Source organism: Mustela lutreola, chromosome 10, assembly GCF_030435805.1.
Source record: "Mustela lutreola isolate mMusLut2 chromosome 10, mMusLut2.pri, whole genome shotgun sequence".
NCBI lineage: Eukaryota > Metazoa > Chordata > Mammalia > Carnivora > Mustelidae > Mustela > Mustela lutreola.
The window spans coordinates 88,452,800-88,474,101 of record NC_081299.1 but is presented as its reverse complement, the minus strand read 5'-3'; the positions used below and the strand labels follow the sequence as shown (position 1 = coordinate 88,474,101).

At 34.3% G+C, this 21,302-nt stretch overlaps 1 protein-coding gene across 1 annotated transcript in view; it reads right to left on the bottom strand.

The window, feature by feature from the left end:
* LOC131810402 (pancreatic alpha-amylase) overlaps nt 1-21,302 on the bottom strand; it is a 40,538-nt gene that overhangs the window by 19,026 nt on the left and 210 nt on the right. The gene's annotated exons all lie outside the window — the stretch shown is intronic.

The following is a 21,302-nucleotide window of genomic DNA, read 5'->3' as shown; positions in this document are numbered from 1 at the left end:
ACAGAGAGGCACCCCTCTCTGTTACAGTTCTTATTCCAGATCTTATTCATAAATATTCAGTGCTCCTCCCTGCACGTGAATTACACACCTTGTCCTGTTGAATTTGGGAATATCTATGTAATTTCCTTTGGCAATGAAATAAAAGCAAAAGTAATATGTTTTATTCTGGGGCCTCTGTGATTGTTAAAGCATGTATCAAAATGAAGTTTCAGTGACAGACTATAAAGTGACTAATACGAAGAGTCTCCTTGTCGATTTAAGGTAAATGTGCGAAATAAACTTGGCTATTGTAAGCCACTGAGAATTCAGGTTTTTTGTTATTATGACATCACCTATTCTATCCTGATTGATGTAACCATTAAGTTCCCTTAATTAAGCTCTTTGATTCTTAGACATTCTACTTGACATTTCTTTTCTCTTGTGATGTAGGAAGAAAGAATAAATCATAAGATCAGAGAACATTAATATTGAAAGAGACTACTGGAATAAGCTAGTCCAATGGTTTCCAGATTTTGAGCTCTTAAGTAATCAGTAGAATCTTTAAAAAATTATATAAAAACATATTCTCATATAAAAGTCATGAAATTCAGTTTCATAAAAAAACTACCACTGATATATTATTCTTTTTTTAGTTTTTTATTTTTTTATAAACATATAATGTATTATTAGCCCCAGGGGTACAGGTCTGTGAATCGCCAGGTTTACACACTTTACAGCACTCACCATAGCATATACGCTCCCCAATGTCCATAACCCCACCACCCTCTCCCGTCCCCCCTCCCCCCAGCAACCCTCAGTTTGTTTTGTGAGATTAAGAGTCACTTATGGTTTGTCTCCCTCCCAATCCCATCTTGTTTCATTTATTCTTTTCCTACCCCCACAAACCCCCCATGTTGCATCTCCACTTCCTCATATTAGGGAGATCATATGATAGTTGTCTTTCTCCAATTGACTTATTTTGCTAAGCATAATACCATAATATCCACGTCGTCGCAAATGGCAGGATTTCATTTCTTTTGATGGCTGCATAGTATTCCATTGTATATATATATACACCACATTGATATATTATTCTTACATTTTTACATTTAGTTAAGAATATGTTGTTCCTATCTAAATCTAATTCTCTTATTTTATTGCTATATATATATATATAAATATATATATATGACCTAGGAATGAGACAAGCAGTACTTACATTGAACAAATAAAAACCTAAAAAAACTGACTGTGATGTCAGCATCATGGTACTGTGAGTGATTCCTTTCTCCTCTCCTCTTTTACAATTAATTAGTCACCTATAACTGTATTAAAGTGCCTCTCTGTATTATACCAATTTCTATCTACTTGTGCCTCCAAAAGTAAGTGGATAGGATCTCAGAGTGGACTGTGGATTCAAGGGAGCAGGTGAACCTGCTCCATCTGGCACAACATCAGAGTGGGATAGATGGCAGCGGAGGCAGAGGACAGAGAGTAACCCACTGAGGCAGCTCCCTCTTCAGGGCTATAGTGCAACACTTTGGGCTTTGGGCAACAGAAGGAGCTACTTCCCTGGCAGAGGAAGTGTTAAGTGAAAGAAGCTGGCACCCTACCTAGCTGCATGTGGGTTGCAGCTGGAGGGGCTTGTTTCTCACTTGCAACACAAGAGTTTTAAGGAGGGACCTCCATGACTTGGGGGAGGGAGAGGGAAGGGGAGGCAGATAAGGAATATTAAATGGCACTGAAGGAACTTAATTTCCTTCTGTATGCTTCAGAATTTCAGCAGTAGGTCTATTCATAGATCTCTTGAAGTTCCCTACACTAGGATCCACCTAATGGACTGTGGATACCCCCAAAGTTCCAGATGCTAAATCCACATCTAGCCCAACTCCCTGCCAGCTGTTTTTGCATACTTCAACCCAAGAACAAACACCCATAGGAGAAACAAAAACTTGAGCTATAGTGCCACCTCATGGATTACAAAAGAAAGTTTTCTAATTGCTAGTCTGTTGAGCTGTAATGACCAAATAACACAAATTTTTAAGTAAGAAAAGTGTTTGCTATTTCAAATGTAAAATCAGACACACATATTGTCAGACACAATGAGAAATCAAGGTAATATGACATTATGAAAAGAAATTAATTCTCCATATACTGAACTCAAAAACACAAAATATTGAAATAAAAATGATAGAGAATTCAAAATAAATTTTATGAAGAAATTTAATGGGCTACAAGAAAACCAAGAAAGGCAACTCAATGAACTCCATATAAAATTAATGAACAGAATGGGTTCTCTACCAAAACAACTGAAATTAAAAAGAAACAAACAAAAACAAATTTTGGAGCTGAAGAAGTCATAGAATAAAATAAAGAATGCATGGAAGAGCATAGGTAACAGAGCAGATAAGAAGGAAGAAAGTATAAGTGAGTTGGCAGATAGGATTTTAGAAATGATTCAGTCAGAAAAGGAGAGAAAACTAAGATTTTTAAAAAGTGAAGAAACCCTATGAGAACTATCAGATTCTATCAGAAAAGAAAATCGAGTAATTAATGTACTTAGAAAAAGAGAGAGGGAAGGGGCCAGAGAGTTAAAGATATAATAGCTGTGAACCTTCCAAACCTGGGGAAGAAACTGAATATACAAGTCTGCAAAGCTAGAACACCCTATTATTTCACTGCAAAAAGACCATTTCCAAGACACTTTATAACAAAACTGTCAAAAATTACTTATGAAGAATGCTAAAGGCAGCTGGGGAAAAAAGAAAGTAATTTACAAGAAAACTCCCATTTAACTATCAGTGGACTTTTCAGCAGAAACTATAGGACAGGTGAGAATGAAATGAAATATTTAAAGCATTAAAAGATAAAAATTGATAGCTAAAAATATGCTATCTGGCAAAGTTGTCCTTCAGATATTAAGGAGATATAAAGACTTCCCAAGCAATAATAATATCATCAAGGTTTATCTTCATTGTAACATATGGCAAATTTTCCTTTTTAAAGGCTGAATATTATTCCCTCATAAGGATATGGATATTACCACATGTGACTTATCCATTTATCTGCTGAAGTACACTTGTTTTTCTTCCACCTTTTTGGTTATTGTGAATAATGCTGTTAAGAACATTGGTGCATGAATAATTACTTTGAGAATTTGCTTTCAGTTCTTTTGGGTATATACCAAGAAGTGGAATTGCTGAATCATATGGTAATTCTATTTTTGTTTTATTAAAAACTGCCACACTACTTCCGACAGCAACTATACCATCTTAACTTCCCACCAAAAATGCACAGGATTCAATTTTGCCACATCCTCAAAAACACTTGTTTCTTGTTTTTTTTTTTTTGTTTGTTTTGGTAATAGACATCCTGATAGTGAAGTAATATATTTGTGCATATTGATAATTTATACATCTTTAGAGATAAGTCTACTCAATATACAAACTAAGTAGATTCAAACTAAGATTTTTAAAAAGTGAAGAAACCCTATGAGTACTATCAGATTCTATCAGAAAAGAAAATAGAGTAATTTTTGAATTAGGTTGATTTTTTTGTTGTTGAATTTTAGGTGTTCTTTGTATGTTCTGAATATTAATCACTTATCAGATTTTAGGATTTGAAATATATTCTCTCATTCTGTATACATCTTTTGATGAAAAATTTTTAAAAATTTTTGTGAAGTCCAATTTGTCTATTTTTTCTTGTTACCCATGCCTTTGGTAATGTATAATGTGTGCAGTACATAAATGCCTTATGTAATGAATCACTGTCAAATCCAATGTTGTGAAGCTTTAGTTCTGTTTTGAGAGGTTTTTTAGTTCTTAAATTTAGATTTTTTTGATCCATTTGGAATTAATTTTTGTATACAGTCTTAGGTAATGGTGCAAATGAAATCTTTCATGTTTGGTTATCCGATTTTCCTACCACAATTTGTTGAAAATACTGCTCTTTCCCATTGAATGGTTTTGGCATCATTCTTGTCATCATTTGACCAGGAGTGCCTGGGTGGCACAGCCAGTTAAGCATCTGACTCTGGGTTTTGGCTCAGATCGTGATCTTGGGGTCCTGGGATCCAGCCCTGTATCAGGCTCCATGCTCAGCAAGGAGTCTACTTGGGAGTCTACTTTTTCCACTCTGCCCCTCCCACTCACACTTGCTCTCCCTCTCTCACTCAAATAAGATAAATCTTAAAAAAAAAAAAAAAAAAAAGAATCATTTGACCATATATGAGAGGCTATAATCCTGGATTTTATTCTATCCCATGGATTTATATGTCTGTCTTTATGCCAGTACCACAATGTTTTGATTATTATAGGCTTATAATAGGTTTTGAAACCAGAAGTGAGTCCTCTAGTTTTTGTTCTATCTCAAGATTCTTTGGCTATTCAGGGTCCCTTGAGATATGAATTTCAGGACAGAATTTTCTTTCTTTTTTTTCAAGGTCAGTGGGATTTTGATAGAGATTGCACTAAACCTGTAGATTACTTTGGATGTACTGACATTTTGATTCAACTAAGTATTTCAACCCATGAAAACAGAAATGTTTCAATTTATTATCTCTTTAACATCTTTCAGCAATGTTTTATAGGTTTTACTGTACATTTTCCCACCTCATTGTTGATTCCTAAGTATTTTATTCTTTTTCATGCTATAATAAAAGATTTTTTTCCATAATTTCCTGTTCAGATTGTTCATTAGTGTACAGAAATGCATGTTGTCTTTGCATGCTACTACTTTGCTGAACTCATTTATTCTGACAAGTTTTTTTCTGACATGGTTTTTTGGTGGAATCTTTAACGTTTTCTACATATAAGATTATATTTACAACTCAATAAAATAAATAACTTAATTAAAAAGTGGACAAAGGCCTAAATAGACATTTTTAAAAGATATACAAATAGGAAACTGGTTCATGAAAGGTGTTCAATATCACTAATCATCAGGAAATGCAAATCAAAACCACAGAGAATAGGGCACCTGGGTGGCTCAGTGGGTTGAGCCTCTGCCTTCAGCTCAGGTCATGATCTCAGGGTCCTGGGATCAAGCCCCACACTGGGCTCTCTGCTCAGCAGGAAGCCTGCTTCTCCCTCTCTCTCTGCCTGCCTGTCTACTTGTGATCTCTGTCAAATAAATAAATAAAATCTTAAAAAACAACAACAACACAGAGAGCTAATATCTCCCACCTGTTAGAATGGTTATCATCATGAAGACGAGATAATAAATGCTAGAAAGGATGTGAAAAAGAGAACCCTGTACACTGTATATGGGAATGTAAAGAAATACAACCACTATGGAAAACAGTACAGAGTTTCCTCAAAAAAGTAAAAACAATTACCATATGATCCACTAGTCCCAGTAATCTGTGACAACATGGATGTATTTGAAAGGGCATTATGCTAAGTGAAATAAACCAGAGAGAGTAAGGAAAATACTGCATTGTTTCCCTTGTAAGTGGAATTTAAAAAAGAAAGGGGAAAAAGTCAAACCTATAGTCAGAGAGTAGAAAAGTGTTTAATAGGGACTGAAGGGTGGCATAAATACAGAAAAGGTTGATAAAGGGTATAAACTTTCAGCTATAAAATGAATAAGGTTTGATGATCTAATGTATAACATGGAGACTATAAGTGATACCACTACTCTGTAATTGAACTTTGCAGAGAAACCTTAAAGGTAAATATGTCAAATGATAGATGCGTTAATTAACTAAATAGGGGGGTGCAGATTCTTTCCACAATATATGTATATATTAAGTCATGTTGTATACTTTATCTTAAGATTTTATTTCTCAATTGTACCTCAATAAAGCTGAAAATCTTATCATCTGTGAGCAGAGATAATTTCATTTCTTCCTTTTAAATTTGAATGCTTTTTGTTTTCCTAACTCCTCTGGCTACAATTTCCAGCACTGGGTTGAACAGAAAATAATTAAAATGGTAATTTTTTTCCTTGTCCCTGATTGTACAGGAAAACTTTTCCCTACTTTTCAGCACAGTGTATGATGTTCACTGTGGGTTATCCATATATAGCTTTTATTATGTTGAGATAGTTTTCCTTCTATTCCTAGTTTGCTCAATGTTTTTATCATGAAAATGTATTAAATTGTGTGAAATGCTTTTTATGTATCAATTTAAATGACCATATAGTTTCTGTTCTTCTTTCTTTTCATAGTTTATATTACATTGATAAATTTCCATATGTTGAACCATCCTTGCATTCCAAGAATAGATTCCACTTGGTCATGATGTGTAATCCTTATAATATGCTGCTGAATTCAGTTTGCTAGTATTTGGTTGAAAGGTTTGTTTGCATCAACGTTCACAAGGGATATTGGTCTGTATTTTTTCTCTTGTAGTGTTTTTTTTTTTTTTTTTTTTTTCTGGCTTTGATATGAGGGTAATGTTAGTTTCACAGCATGAGCCAAGAAGTGTTGCCTGCTCTTCAAATTTTAGAATGAGTCTGGGAAGGATTGGTATTATTTCATCCTTAAATGTTTTGTAGAATTCACTAGTAAAGCTGTCAGTCCCAGGGCTTTTCATTGTCAGAGTTTTGATTACTGATTCAATCTTCCTATTAGTTATAGGTCTATTCAGAATTTCTATTTTTGTGTGTAATTTATTCTTAGTAGGCTTTGTATTTCTAGGAATTTGTCCATTTCATCTAGTTATTCAATTTGGGTACAACTGTTCATCATACTCTTATAATCCTTTTTATTTTTGTAAAATCTGTAGTAATGTACCCACTTTAACTTACGATTTTAATATTTTTTTAATTAGTACATCCAGTTATAAATATGTCAAATTTGCTGATGTTTTCAACTAATCAACTTTTGATTTCACTGATTTTCTCTATTATTTTTTCTATTTTCTATTTCATTTATCTGTAATTTTTATTACTTCCTCCTTCTACTAGCTTTGGATTTAATTATTTTTCTTTTTCTAGTTCCTTAAGTTATAGAGTTTGCTTGTTGGTGTGAGAACTTTGTTTTTTAGCGTGATTTATAACAATAAATTCTCCCCTTAGCACCACTTTTGCTGCATCCCATAGTTCTAATACCTTGTTTGGGTTTTCAGTTGTCTCTAAGGGTTTTCTAACTTCTCATGTGATTTATTTTTTGACCAACTGACCTACTGTTCAAGAATGTTGTCTAATTTCAATGGTAAAATGAATTTTCCAATTGTCCGTTATTGATTTCTAATTGAATCCTGCTGCAGTCAAATATACTTTGTATGCCCCTTTCTATAAATTTACTGAAACTTAATTTGTGGTTTGATAATGAATTCTACCCTGGAAAATATCTCATGTGCGCTTGGGAAGAATGTGTATCCTGCTGTTCTTAGGTAGTGTTCTGTATATATTAGATTAGTTGGTTTATTATGTGAGTCCTCTATTTCCTTATCTTCTGTCTCATTCTATCATCATAAAAGGAGTACTTAAGTTTTGAAGTATTATTGTAAAACTATTTCACTTTTCAACTCTCTCAGTTTTGCTTCATATTTCATTCAATTCATATTCTTTAGGCACATAAATGTTTATAGTTTATAATCTATAGATATATTATTTTGCTCTATTAAACTTTTATTAAAATCCTTCTTGTCTCTTGCAATCTTTTCAATTTAAGGTCTCTTTTGTCAGTATAAGTAAAGTCACTCCTGCTCTCTTTTGATTACTATTTGCATGTATTATCTTTTCCCATCCTTTAAGTTTTTTTCTGTCCTTTCACTTTAAATCCCTTTGTGTCTTTGAATCTAAAGTGTTTCTCTTAGACATCATATAGTTGAATCAGGTGTCTTTATACACTCTTGCAATTGTGTTTTGACTAAAGAGTTAAGTTCATTTATACTTAATTACTTAAAGTGAGGATCTTCTATCAATTTGTCTGTTTTCTGTATGTCCTATAGCTTTTTGTTGTTGTTGTTCATTCCTGCCTTACAGTCTTATGTTGAGTTGATTTTTTTGTAGTGACGTGTTTACTTTCTCATTTTCTTCTGTGTTTATTCTGTAGCTCTTTTATTTGTGGTTATCATGGGATTTACATTTAACAATCCTAAATTAACACTTCTTCAGTATCAGACAAAAACTCTGCCTTTACAGTTGTCTTAATTTCATTGTCTAAGTCCCCCAAAGGACATCTTCATATATTGTGTACTCCAAAACCCAAAACATAAGTAATTATTTTAAATGTCATTAGTCTCAAATTATGTAGAAAACAACATGTGGAGTTACTAGTCACAGTCACAATATTGGCTTATAATTGTTTTAAAAATGTATTAGTCTCACAAATCATGTAGAAAACTGGTATAGTTATAAACCACTATTACAATATTAACTTTTATAATTGCCCATATATTTCCCTTTATTGAGTGCCGCATTTCTTCAAACAACTTTGAATTACTATCTAGTGACCTTTAAGTTCACTATGCAAGACTCCTTTCAGTATTTCTTCCAAAGCAGATCTGATGGTAACAAATTTTCTCAAACTTCATTTGTGATTAATTTTTCCCTCACTTTTGAAGAAAGGTTTTGCTAGATACAGGATTCCTGGTTAGCAGGTTTGGTTTTTTGCCCTTTTTTGTTTTGTTTTGTTTTGTTTGTTCTTTGTTTTTTCCATTTAGCACTTTGTACTCAGTGCCTTCTGGTTTTCCAAAGTTTTTGATGAAAAAAAAAATCTGCTGATAATCTCAGTATCCCCTGTGACCGTTCACTTCTTACAGTTTTCAAGATTCTGTTTTTGTCTTTTGAAAGTCTGATTAGAGTGTGTCTTGATGTGGGTCTCTGTGTTCATCTTACTGGCAATTTGTTTAACTTCCTGGATCTCTGTATTTGAAATTTTCATCAGATTTAGGAAGTTTTCAGTCATTATTTTTTCAAATATTCTCTGTCCCTATCTCTCTCTTTTTGGGACTCCCACAGTGTATATACATCTTCTTGTTGGTGTCCAACAGGTCCCTCAGGCTCTGTTCACTTTTTTTCAATTTTTTTTGCTTCTGTTCTTCAGACTTAATAATTTTCATTGTCTTATCTTCATGTTTGTTGATTCTTCTGCCTATTCAAATCTTCCTTGGAACGCCTCTACAGTGATTTTTTTTCATTTCACTTACTGTATTTTTCATCTCTAGAACTCTTTTGCTTTTTAGCTTTCTGGATATCATTCTTTAATCTTTTGATCATCTAAGTTGTTTTAAAGACTTTGTCTAGTAAATGCCATCATCTACTTCAGGTAGTTTGTATCTCTTTTGAATGGATCATACATTTCTGTTTTGTTTGTGCTTTTTGAAATGACATTTTTACAATATCTTAATTCTAGAAATAAATTCCTCCCTGGGGTTTGCTGGGGTTTTTTGAGACCGAGAAAGTGTATGTGCCCATGTGTGCCTGTACATGAGCAGGGGAGGGGCAGAGGAAGAGGAAGAATCCTAAACAAACTCCAATCCCAGCGTGGAGCCTGACACAGGGCTCAATCTCAAAACCCTGAGATTCTGACCTGAGCCAAAAATCAAAAGTCAGATGCTTAACTGAGTCACCCAGGCAACCCTATCATTTGCTTTTGATTGTTTTTCGCTCTCTGTGCTAAGGATCAGTCTGAAGTATGAAACCTAAGGCCTTCTCAGATCTTGTTTGAATCTTTCCCTGGGCATTTATGGTCAATTTCTCATTTTTCCCATACATGCAGTTGTTTATGAATGCCCTGGTCTTTAATGCCTGAATCCCAAAAGGGCGGGGGGGAGAAGAGATTAAAGAAAAAAGGAAAGAAAAAGAAAAAAGAAAAGAAACGGGGAATAAAAGGGATGTCAGTCCTTTTATACCCTTGGAAGTCACTTCACAGGATGTGGGTTTGTATGCTTATAATGGAAAGAAGTAGAACCATGGCTTCCCACTTCTTTGCACTCCTGTGATCAAAAGCAGAAATCAGCCATCAGCCTGATTCCCAATATTTGGAGGTGGAGGTTCTTTTTGCCTATCTTGACGCCCACTAGCTGTGTGTAAGCTGTCCCAGGAACACATATACAGTGGCCTGTTATATGGCTGAGGTGGGGAAATGGGTCGCTACTACTATGTTAAGAGCTAAATTTGAATGAAATTAACTTCAATTTACTGTCCAAGATTTTTCCTGTTAAACTGAAAGGCCTTAATAGAGTTCCAAAATAGTTACATCAAAAAAATTCTACTACTCCAATTGTCATCTGTGTGGGGAGATAAATTCCTGGTGCTTCCTACTCTGTCATGTTCCCAGTATCCTTTCACATACAAGGTTTTTTGTTTTTCATTTGTTTGTTTTCCGGGTGACCATACTTTTTTGTTCCTCTTAAACAGGAAGTGTGATAGCTAGGTTCCATATAATTGTATATTTCACTTTATATCAAACTTCTTGAAACTGTTTTTTTAAGCAGCTGGACCATTTCGTACTTCAATTAGCAATGTTTGCAAGCTGTAGTGTTCCATTCTTGACAAGTGTTGGTACTGTCAAAATTCATTTTAAGCCATTCTAATAGGTGTGTAGTGCTATACATTATTGTGGCTATTTTACATTTGTCTAAGATCTAATGATGTGCATCTTTTCATGTGCTTATTTGCCATCTTTAAGTCTTTGGTAAAGTATTCAAATTTTTTGTCCTTTTTTGGGGCAGGGGATTTGTTTTCTCTGAGTTTTCAAAGTTCTTTATATATTCCAGATAAAATTCAAATATATACTTCGCAAAAATTTTTCCCAGTCTGTGACTTTCATCTTCTTAGCTTTGTCTTCTGAAAAATACACGGTTTTTATTTGATGAAGGCATATTTATCTTTATTTTTTTATAGTTTTGCATATAAGAACTTGTTTATGTAAGGCCATGCAGACTTACCCTATTTGTTCCCCCCTCTTCCAGGAATTCTATACTTTTTCACCTTATACCTAGCCTAGGGCTCATTTTTGAAGAAATTTTTCTCATGAGAAAATATACTGAGATTTTATTCTCAATTTTTAGCACACGGATGTTCAATTTATTGTAGTATCATATGTTGAAATGACCATCTTTTCTCCACTGAATTGCCTTCTCACCTTTGTCAAAAATTATGGTACATGTGTGGGTCTAGTCCTGGATTTTTCTGTTCCAATGATCTGTGTCCATGTTTGCCAATACCACAACTTGATTATCCAAGCTTTCTAATAAGTCTTAGAATTAGGTAGTCTAAGTCACCCCATTTCCACACCCCATCCCAGGCTATTCTAGTTGTTGCTTTTCCAAAGAAATTTAAATCAGCTTGGCAATATCAACACAATATACTGCTAGGATTTTTTCATAGTAATGAATCAATTTGGCAGAGTTGATGTCCTTAAAAATCATGAGTCTTCTGACTCATGTACACAGTATCTCTCTCATTTAGATCTTCACCTGTCATTATCAAAAGTGGTGAAGGGTTATCAGGGTCGATACACATTTTGGTAGACTTCTATTATTTGTTTTGGTACTACTGCAAATGGTTTATTTTTTAGAAAAAAAATTGATATCCACTTACTGACTTTTAATCTTGCAACCTTGCTTACCTTACTTATTAGTTATAGGAGACTTAATTCTTTGGATTTTCTACATAAACAATCATGTCATCTCTGAATGAGGACAATTTTACTTCTTCATTTCCAATTTGTATGGCTTTTCTTTTTTTTGTTTTATGCACTGGCTGTTAGTAGATGTTGAAAAGAAGGAATTGGTATCTACTTTCTTAACTTGTTCTCAATCTTGGAATAAAATATTCAGTTTTTTAACCACTAGGGTAGTAGTAAGTTTTGTAAACACTATTTGCCAGATTAAGGAAAGCTCTTCTCTATTACTTTTTATTAGGAACGTTTAATTTTATCAAATGCTTTCATTCATTAAGATGAGTATATGCTTTTTCTTCTTTGGTCTATTGATATGGATTATAGTTGATTTTCAAAGGTTGGATTAGCCTGCATTTTCCAAGATAAACTGCATTTCATGATTTAAAATACTTTCCACGTAGTGCTTGATTTATCTTCTTTAATATTTTGATGATGATTTTTATATTTACTCTCGTGAGAAATAGTGTAACATAGTTTTCTTATATCTTGTTTTAGCATCAGGGTAGTACAGAACTCATAAAATGAATTTGTATATGTCGTACAGAATTGTTGGTTTCATTTAACATTTAGCAAAATTAACCCAGTAACACTATCTATGCCTTATGTTTTCTTTGAAAGAAAGAAAGGAACATTTTTAACTACAAAGTAAATGTATTAAGTGGATGTAGGATCATTCAGGTTACTTACTTCTCAAACAGCTTTAGTAGTTTGTCTCTTATGATACTGACCCATTTCATCAAAGTTAGAAATTTGCAGAAATAAATTTGTTCAAAATACTCCAAATATTTTCTTACAGCTCTGGGGGTGTTTTTTCTTTGCAATTTGGCTAGAACCTTTTCAATGCTACTGGTCTTTTTAGGAACTAGCTTTGTTTATAATATTTTCTATTGTTCTGCTTACAAATTCACTGATTAATGCTTATTTTTACTTCCTTTATCTGCTTCTCTGTGTTTACTTTGCTCTTCTTTCTCCAGCTCCTTAACGCAAAAAGATGAATCATCAATCTGGATTTTTCTTCTTTTCTAATATAAACAAATTCCCTTTAAACACTCCTTTAGTGTATTCCACAAATATCTGATCGATTTTCACTTTCATTCAGTTCAAATACCATCTAATTTCTCCTCAGAATTCTGCCTTGACCCATGTTATTTAGAAATATTGTTTAATATTCAGAAATTTAAGCATTTTTCAAATCTTTCTTTACTGATACCTAATTTATCAACTAAGGTCAGGGAAAATTATATGATCTCTTAAGGTTTTGAACTTGTTAATGTTTTATGGCATCATGTGTTCTTTTTTAGTTCTTGGAAAGGATAGAAAATCTTCCAATTTTTATCCATAAAGACAGGTACATATATATTTCAAAATCAAAAAGTATATTACGATATTAAAATTTCATGTACAGCAATTGTCAAAAAAATTCTAAAAACGTTCCTTTGGGGAGGACAATATGAAAACAGCTGCAAAACACTAGGTTAGAGGTGTTCCACTATTTTATTTTCATTCAAGTTGTGTCATACAGCAAAATGTAAAAGAAAAAAAAAAAAATGACAGGCCCCATGTCCCAAGATCCAGATTTAACAGATGTTAACATTTTATCAAAATATTCAAATAACTTTTTAAAAGAAATGTACAATATATACAAAACTGTGCAATTCAAACCTCAAACTTTCCTTTCCACCCTTTTCTTACATAGCAGCATATTAAATGTCTCCGTAAGTAATTTAATATTTTGTGTATCTTTTTTCTAAGCTCTGAGAAATTTCAAACAATAAATTAATTTCTTACTCAGACTTTCTTGAATTCTTAAGATTTACAAATATCCAGGTGTCAGTGCTGTATTGTTATTTGGAAAAATTAAAATTTCTTGTGTAGTTAAATGCCCCTTTTCTCACTGTTGCAGTTTTTGGATAGAACCCCTTTCAATCACAGATGTTCTAAAGTTTTGTTTTTGTTTAATCCCCTCGCTTCACACCAAGGTATTGAAGCTTATGCTTGTTGGGATACAGAATCTCCCTTTCCCAGGACTTTCCTCCCCCCCCCCCCCCCAAAACTTGGTGAGTTTGAGCTGTTTATTTTAGGCCTTTACATGAATGCCCTAGAGTTAACAACAGTTTGCTTTCCGGAAATGTCAGAGTAGCATATATAGAGAGTAGCTTAAGTTTTTGGAGTACACTATTCCTCCTGAGATCATCAGTTCTCTTATGTGCCTAACATATGTGGGTGGCTCTCATCTCTCCTAACAATCATACTAAGGTCAATACTTTTTGTTTTATAAGCATTGATAAGTATAGATATAAAAAAGTATCTTATTAATTTACAGCTGAAGCTTATTAGGAAAAACAAAACCTTCTCCATTACTCATAATGGGAAGTGCTCTCTTCTTAAAAAGTGGTTAAGATCAAATTGCTCCAAGCACTCAGTACAGTGCCTTTTGAATTTCAGGTTCTTAATATATTCCCTTACTTACTTCTTTTAAAAGCCTTATCTCTTGATACTGATTTTAAAGGAGTCTCATTTGCATAGCAAATACTTTCCAAATCATCTAAAGCAGTAAACTGAACTACTACGGCCTTTTGTTTGATTTACCTAATCAGGTTTATGTTGATTCTATTCATGCTACTAAATTGGGATGAAGAGACTTACATTAGTCTGAGTGACTCCTTTAATTTTATACCATATTTGTCTCACTTGCCTCATACCATTCCCAGCCTCTGTAGAAGGCATAAGTGGAAAACTACCATGTGGAAATACGAGTTTTATATATCATAACCTGTAGTAAAACATTTGGTTTTGGCTGTGTAGCACCTACTTTCTCTCTTGATTTCATAGCTCTCTGCTTTTCCTTTGGAGAAGGCCTTTAAACTCTCACTTCATTTGGTTTATATGAAACTTCAGTCCTTAAGGATGACATCTATGACCCACAGTTAGTCTGTAGAGTGCCAAATCCGTCCAGCAAATGGAAAATGTACTTATTTCAAGCTTGTTTCATTTCAAGTAACTAAAAAATTCCATGACACACTAGCTGTTCAGGCTTTTGCTACAGGTTTAAATTATTAGTACTTCTCCAGTATGAATTTAAAACAACAACAACAACAACAAAAAACAACTAACTGAAAGTGAACTATCATCACAATTATCAGGATAATAGTTATTAGCAGCTCCAGGAATAGTCCTACCTAGTTAAAAAAAAAAAAAAAAGAAAGAAAGAAAGAAATCTGTACAAGAACTGGAAATTCTTCTGATTGGACCTATTTGGGTCATATCCTCAATTTATGAAACAGAGTGGAATGGCATTATCCACAAACAGGTTAATTCTTAGACACCAACACTCTTACACTTGTCAAACTCTCATGGTCTAATTGTGGCACGGAAGTGTGGGGGCCAAGGACAGGTAGTCCCAAATGTGTCACTCTGATGTACTAATTATTAAGAATGCTCTTCCCTTCCCCACCTTGTCTCCACAAAGCAGGAAATAAATCTCCCATGTGAAAGGTACTCTCCCTGAGATATCCTTATCATGAGATGGGGAATTCAGAGGTAAAAAAGTTGTATAAATAAGTCTTACTACTTTTAGTAATTTACAATTACAGCCCAAATTCTAAGTTTTCTTTATCTTTTAAATTCCTTGTTGATAAATGTCTCTTCCTGTTCGAAGAGGAAGTTAGGTTCTAACAAAGCAGCTAGGAAAGTCAGAGGCCTATCCTGGCACCATTCCACAAGAAACCTGATCAAACCAGAAAGGTCCAAGATGATGGATACCAAGACAGCAAACCCCTGACCAAATTAGGAAGAAAAAGTACAAAACCCTTCTTCCTGCCCTAGGTAATAAATATTCTACCCTCTAGTTAACAACTGTCAATAAAGACAGAAACCCAATCTTCAGAGCACATAGGGCTCACACACGCTCGCTCTCGCTCTCGAGCTCACTTGCTCTCCTATCTCTAGAGTGCTTTTCACTTTAATAAACTTCCCCAGTTATGTCACTTATCTACTGTGTTGAGTGTGTCCTTGAATCTTTTCTCAAGATAGAGAACTTTTGGTGACTCCTTCAGGATGGGCTAGGTTGAGGACCCAGGGTCCAGGGTCTCTGCAGTTCACCTGGCAACATCTGCTTAAAATGCATAAAAGCATAGGACTTGGACATTTGAGACTCAATGCCATTATTAGGCCTCCATGCACATTTAATTATAATTTGTTTTTCCTACTGCTAATCTGATTCATGTCAATTTAATTCTTAGACCAATTAGAAGAATCTTGAAGCAAATTTTTTCTTCCTCAATAGTTAGCTAGTTGGCAGGATAAACTTTAACTGGCTAAATATTATTCACCCTGTGATTGCTATAGCTGAGAAATTCTGGGACATCTGACAAACAGCTAGCAAAGGTAAGATTTCTTACCACGTCAGCCTCCTGGAAACTGTCTGTAAGATCTGGTGAAGCAAGAGTGGTGATGGTCCTTTTTTTTTTTTTTCTAAATCTGGATTAGGAGAAAATATTTTTGGAAAGAGTTCCATGGGCTCAGCATCTCTGATAAATTCGGTAGAGTACTCTCTTTCCTCCCAGAGATGGTCACTAATTTTATCTTTTGTGTTGTTATAAAAGGGAATTATTATAGGGAAATACCAGTATAGGCCCTTATAAGCCTGCTATTCAAACTAACATTATAGACTGTTGAGTTCATGGTTCTCAACAGACTGGCATATGTTTCGAAAAACTTTGCTGTGGGTCTCACACATAAGATCTGGATAAGGGCTTTCCTTCTGTCTTGAGAACTTGCTTTATTCTCTCTGGTCTCCACTATGCAGACAAAGCACTTACTGGGGTATACCTTGGTAGCCAAGTTAAGAGTGGGGTTCTAAGACAAAGTTGCTAGTGGCATTCTCTATCTAGCCATGACAACCCTCAGAACAGTAAGTCATAACAGGCTGTAGTCCATAAGGGATTTTTGTGCTCTTAACCTTTGTGCTTTGTTAGTGCTGAAGTGCCCCATTTTCAGTAGCACCTGCCTGGTGTCACAGATTAGTAGGTCTATGACTGGAGGCATTTCAAGTTTTTGTGGGCGACCAATGACACTGTTTTCACTGAAGCATCCTTACTGCCTATGTAACAAAAGCATCTGCTTTCTTACACTACTTCTGGGAATAAACTTTTAGATCATGGGGACTGCATCATCTATGCCCTCCCCAGGGATGCCACTTGCATCCATGGCCTAAGCCTAGAATGTTTCTCTGTGTCTTTCCATAAAAAGGCTTATTTGTTTGAGTTGCTTTAAAATTAGTAAGATCCTGGACACCTGGCTCAGTTGGTTAAGCATCTGCTTTCAGCTTAGGTCACGATCCCAGGGTTCTGGGATTGAGCCCTGTATTGGGCTCCCTGCTCAGCAGGAAGCCCGCTTCTCCCTCTCCCTCTATCCTTACCTTCCCTCCTTGTGCTCTCTCTCTCAAATAAATACAGTATTTAAAAAAAAAAAAATAGTAAGATTCTACTCATCAACGGTCAGACAATAAATCTTTTAAACTGGTTACATTTCAAAGGAAAAAAAATCCTTATACAGAGCTGTCAATTATCTTATTAGTATACTTACTAGGGTTAGGGACCTAGGGACTCCCTTAAAAAAGTGAAAGAACAGAAGTTAGACTAAGACAAAAACTGATATCCACATCCAAGTTAAATTCTTCTTAAAAACCAGCTCTGTCCACCTGTTTTAACTTACCTTTCCTTATAAGATTTACAGAGAGCACTCTAGCCTATCTGCTAGAGTCAAAGTATGTAGGTTACTCACATAAATGCTAAAACTCATGAAGTGAGTATAACAGAACCACCGAAGACATGTGATGAGGCTCACTTTGCTATTTTTCAAAACTCCTACTTTCTAAAGCTCTGCAATCAGGCTCTGCCAGCTTTAGGCATTCTTATGTCATGTCCTTTGCAGATGTACACTGGATCCACTCCTCCCACCCCAAACCCAGGAGGGAAAAAATTTCATGTCCCTTGGATAGCAGCTAGTCTTATAAAGCCCAATTTTACCTCCACTTTTAGAAGATCCCCCAAATTTAAAGAGAAATTGGAAAGACTAGTAGCCATTCACATCCTCCCCACTACCAAAGAAAACAGATGACCATAATTTTTTCTGGCCCTCCTACAATTCAACAGCTGAAGGCTGATATTCAGGGGCTAAAGAAGCCAAGATTGAATTGTGAAGAAAGAAGGCTTTTGTTAAAATGATTTATATAGACTTTTTCTTTTCTTTTTCTTTTTGTTTTAACAAAGATATAAATCTTCTGATTCCTACTTTATTTGGAAATCTCCCTCATCTAAATTGGCAAGTTTAGTTAAAAAGGCTAATCAGTCTCTTGATATTCAGGCTGTAATTCAGTTCTTTCTGGGAATTAGCAACAACTTTGCCTGCCAATCTCTGCAAAACCAGAAATACAACTCTAGAAGCAACCCCCCCCAACCCTGCCTGCCATCTCTACCAATCCCAAAACCTCACCTATTCCTCTCAAAATGCTTATAGGTATTATAAAATAACTAGGATACTGAAACAGAATTGTCCTGTACTTAAGGAAAGAAAATTCTTAATAGCAATTACCCTATAATTCTTGGGGGGGGGGGGGAGCTTACATTCTTTCTGTCTCTTAAAGTTATAAATCTTTTATCTCTGAATCTCTGAATCTCCGCAACTAAGTAAAGGAAAAAAGAAGAAAGTAGGTCTTCCTAAAAAATGAAACTGCAAAAGGGTTCCCTTGCCCCTTTTCTCCTCAAATATTAATAAAAGTAAGGTTTCTGCATCTGTCACTATGTGTCCATTGTGGCTATACAGCATTTTCTACCACCAGTTAGAATTGCTAAAATTAATTTGTAAAAGAGTTCTATCTGATTGGCTTAAAGAAATTAAGCACTTACGTAAGTTTTGTATTCATAAAAATTCTCAAAATAAAAAAAAAAAAAGTGAATTTCCAGTTCACGTGAACTGGGAAAATATTCAGAAATTAGGAGTATGTCTCACATAAATTTAATTCTTAGAACAGCTAGAAGAACCTTGAATAATCGAGGCAATTTTTCCTCTCTCAGAAGAGAGAGGTGCTGGTCATCACAGAGGGTAGATGATTGAAGTCTTGTCTAAGATATCAAAATCTTTGTATCACCTGTAATTGGTGTGAGTTGAGAACCACCACAACCAATACAAGACTTAGTATTTATTGAAAACTTGACTATAAACACACACACACACACACACACATCACAGAGGGTAGATGATTGAAGTCTTGTCTAAGATATCAAAATCTTTGTATCACCTGTAATTGGTGTGAGTTGAGAACCACCACAACCAATACAAGACTTAGTATTTATTGAAAACTTGACTATAAACACACACACACACACACACACACACACACACACATTTACATACACACACACACCAGACTTGTTTTATAAGTATTTTATATTCATCAAATCAACTTTACAACACTATGACAAGTATTTATTATCTCCATGGAAACTGACAGAACCTACCCAAGGCCATAAAGCAATTAAACCTTAGAAACAAGATGTGATGTCAGAATCTACACCTATTAAACCACTGTAATATACTAGTTTTATACTAGTATATATAACTAGTATACTAGTAATATATACCATGTATACTATACTGGTATATATATATATTATGTATATATAGTATATACTATACTATGTATACTATACTGGTATATATACTATTATAATAAACTAGTAATATACTAGTTTTCAGTAAATTTAGGCTGAATTTCCTGTCACTATAGAAAGATGGGGACTCAAGAGTTTTATAAATTTACTTTTTAAAATATTACGTTTTGCATATCTAACAAGATCACATGTTCTAAGGAATAGTTTTACTTAGATCTTGCTTGGCTCACTATTCTTGTCATGGTAATTTTGAAATCCCTTAGATGATCCTTTTAATATTCAAGTTTCTTAACTTCTTTAATTCATCTCTTTCCATGACCCTGTTTTCACTCAACTACCATATTTAGATCCTAGAACTTACAGTCACTAATTACTGTATTCTCTATGCCTTTGTCAACTTATTACTTTATTCGGTTATTTCAACCTCCCCAACTTCTACTTCCCACCTCTAGTAAATAACTCAACGTATCTTCAATCATACTGTAATCTATAATTGATCATACCACTTTCCTATTATTTCTCAACCTTCATTTTCTCACTTTGCTCTTTACCCAGATCTCTGTCTTTTCTTTATAATCATTCCCTTGAATATACCAACACCTTTTCCTTTCTCCCACTTTGTTGTATTCATCTAGGATAATCACAACTTTCGTTAAATTCAACTCTTGTCTACTCAATGATAACACCAAGGCTAAACATAATTGAAAATACAGAATCATTTGACTAGTCTCATTTAAATTAACAGACTTCAACTGACCTCCTTAAGTACTACCTAGCCATCTTTCCAATAATCTATTCACTCTGCCACTTCCCGAAGTATCTATTTTATACCTTTTTCTTTCCTCAATCCAATATTCTTTCCCTCTGTGACCTTGCTTCCTATTTCACTAAAAAAATATAATACAACTTTTACATGCTCCTCCTATATATCTAGCAAACTACAAATATCTGGACCTTCATAATCTACCTTTCTCCCACTGCTATTATGTTTACATGTCCATCTTTAAAACTAACTTCATTTGTATACTGTATTTATAGCTCCTCCTTCTCCCTCCTGCATCATATTTGTCTTTTCCTCTGCTGGATTAGTCCTACTGGATTAATCCACACAAACCTGCTGTATCTTCAATCTTTATAAAACAAAACAAAACAAAAAAGCTTGCTACTACATCCCCCTGCATTAACAGTCCATTTCTCCATCCCTCTAAGAGCAAGACTCTCCAACACAGTTGTTCAAAATTCTCACTATATTAACTTCTTCTCAACAATTCTCCTTAATACCTCTTCTCATTTCTTCCATTCATCCAATCAGTTTGTCGAGAAGAAATCTGTCAAGAACAGATCTGCTACATTTCACCACCCCTTCCTATCTGAGATACCTTCATTTGGCTTCTACCTCTTCTTCATATACCTGACATCTAAAACTGAGCATGTTCTAGGGTTCACTTCTCCATACTTCTAAATTCTATCATTAAAATTCCCATTTTCCTTACTTTTACAATGCTTTGAGGAAAAAGCTGTGATTCACAACAACATTCCAACAAAGACCAAGTCTTTGGGCATTGATTCTGGTGAAGTTATTATTATATACTCACAGGACAGTATTAATAAGAATTAAATATATCAGTTTCCTTAACACATAGATGAAGGTAATTTCACTAAGATAACAGATTCTGTAAGGGAAACATTTACAACCTTAGGTGATAATCTGATCGATTTGGGGGCACCAAAATAAAACACTAAATTAGGGCAAGATACAAATTCCCTCAAGCAGGGGAAATCTCCCACTACTTAAAAACAACAACAACAAAAACAAAAAACCAACAATAAAAAAACAACAAAATTCATAGCCAGACAAATATAACCACTCCTAAAATAATTATAAGAAGTAAGAAGTAATATTACTATAAAAAAGCATGTTTAAGTGAATTGGTATGCAGGTAAGAGTGAAAAAAGGGCAGTATCTATAATCATAAAAGAAAATTTCTGTTGAAAAATTTACCTTCAAAATTTTGTGCAATTATCAAACTACACTTTCCAAATGTGATAAACATAAAAAAAAATAAGAA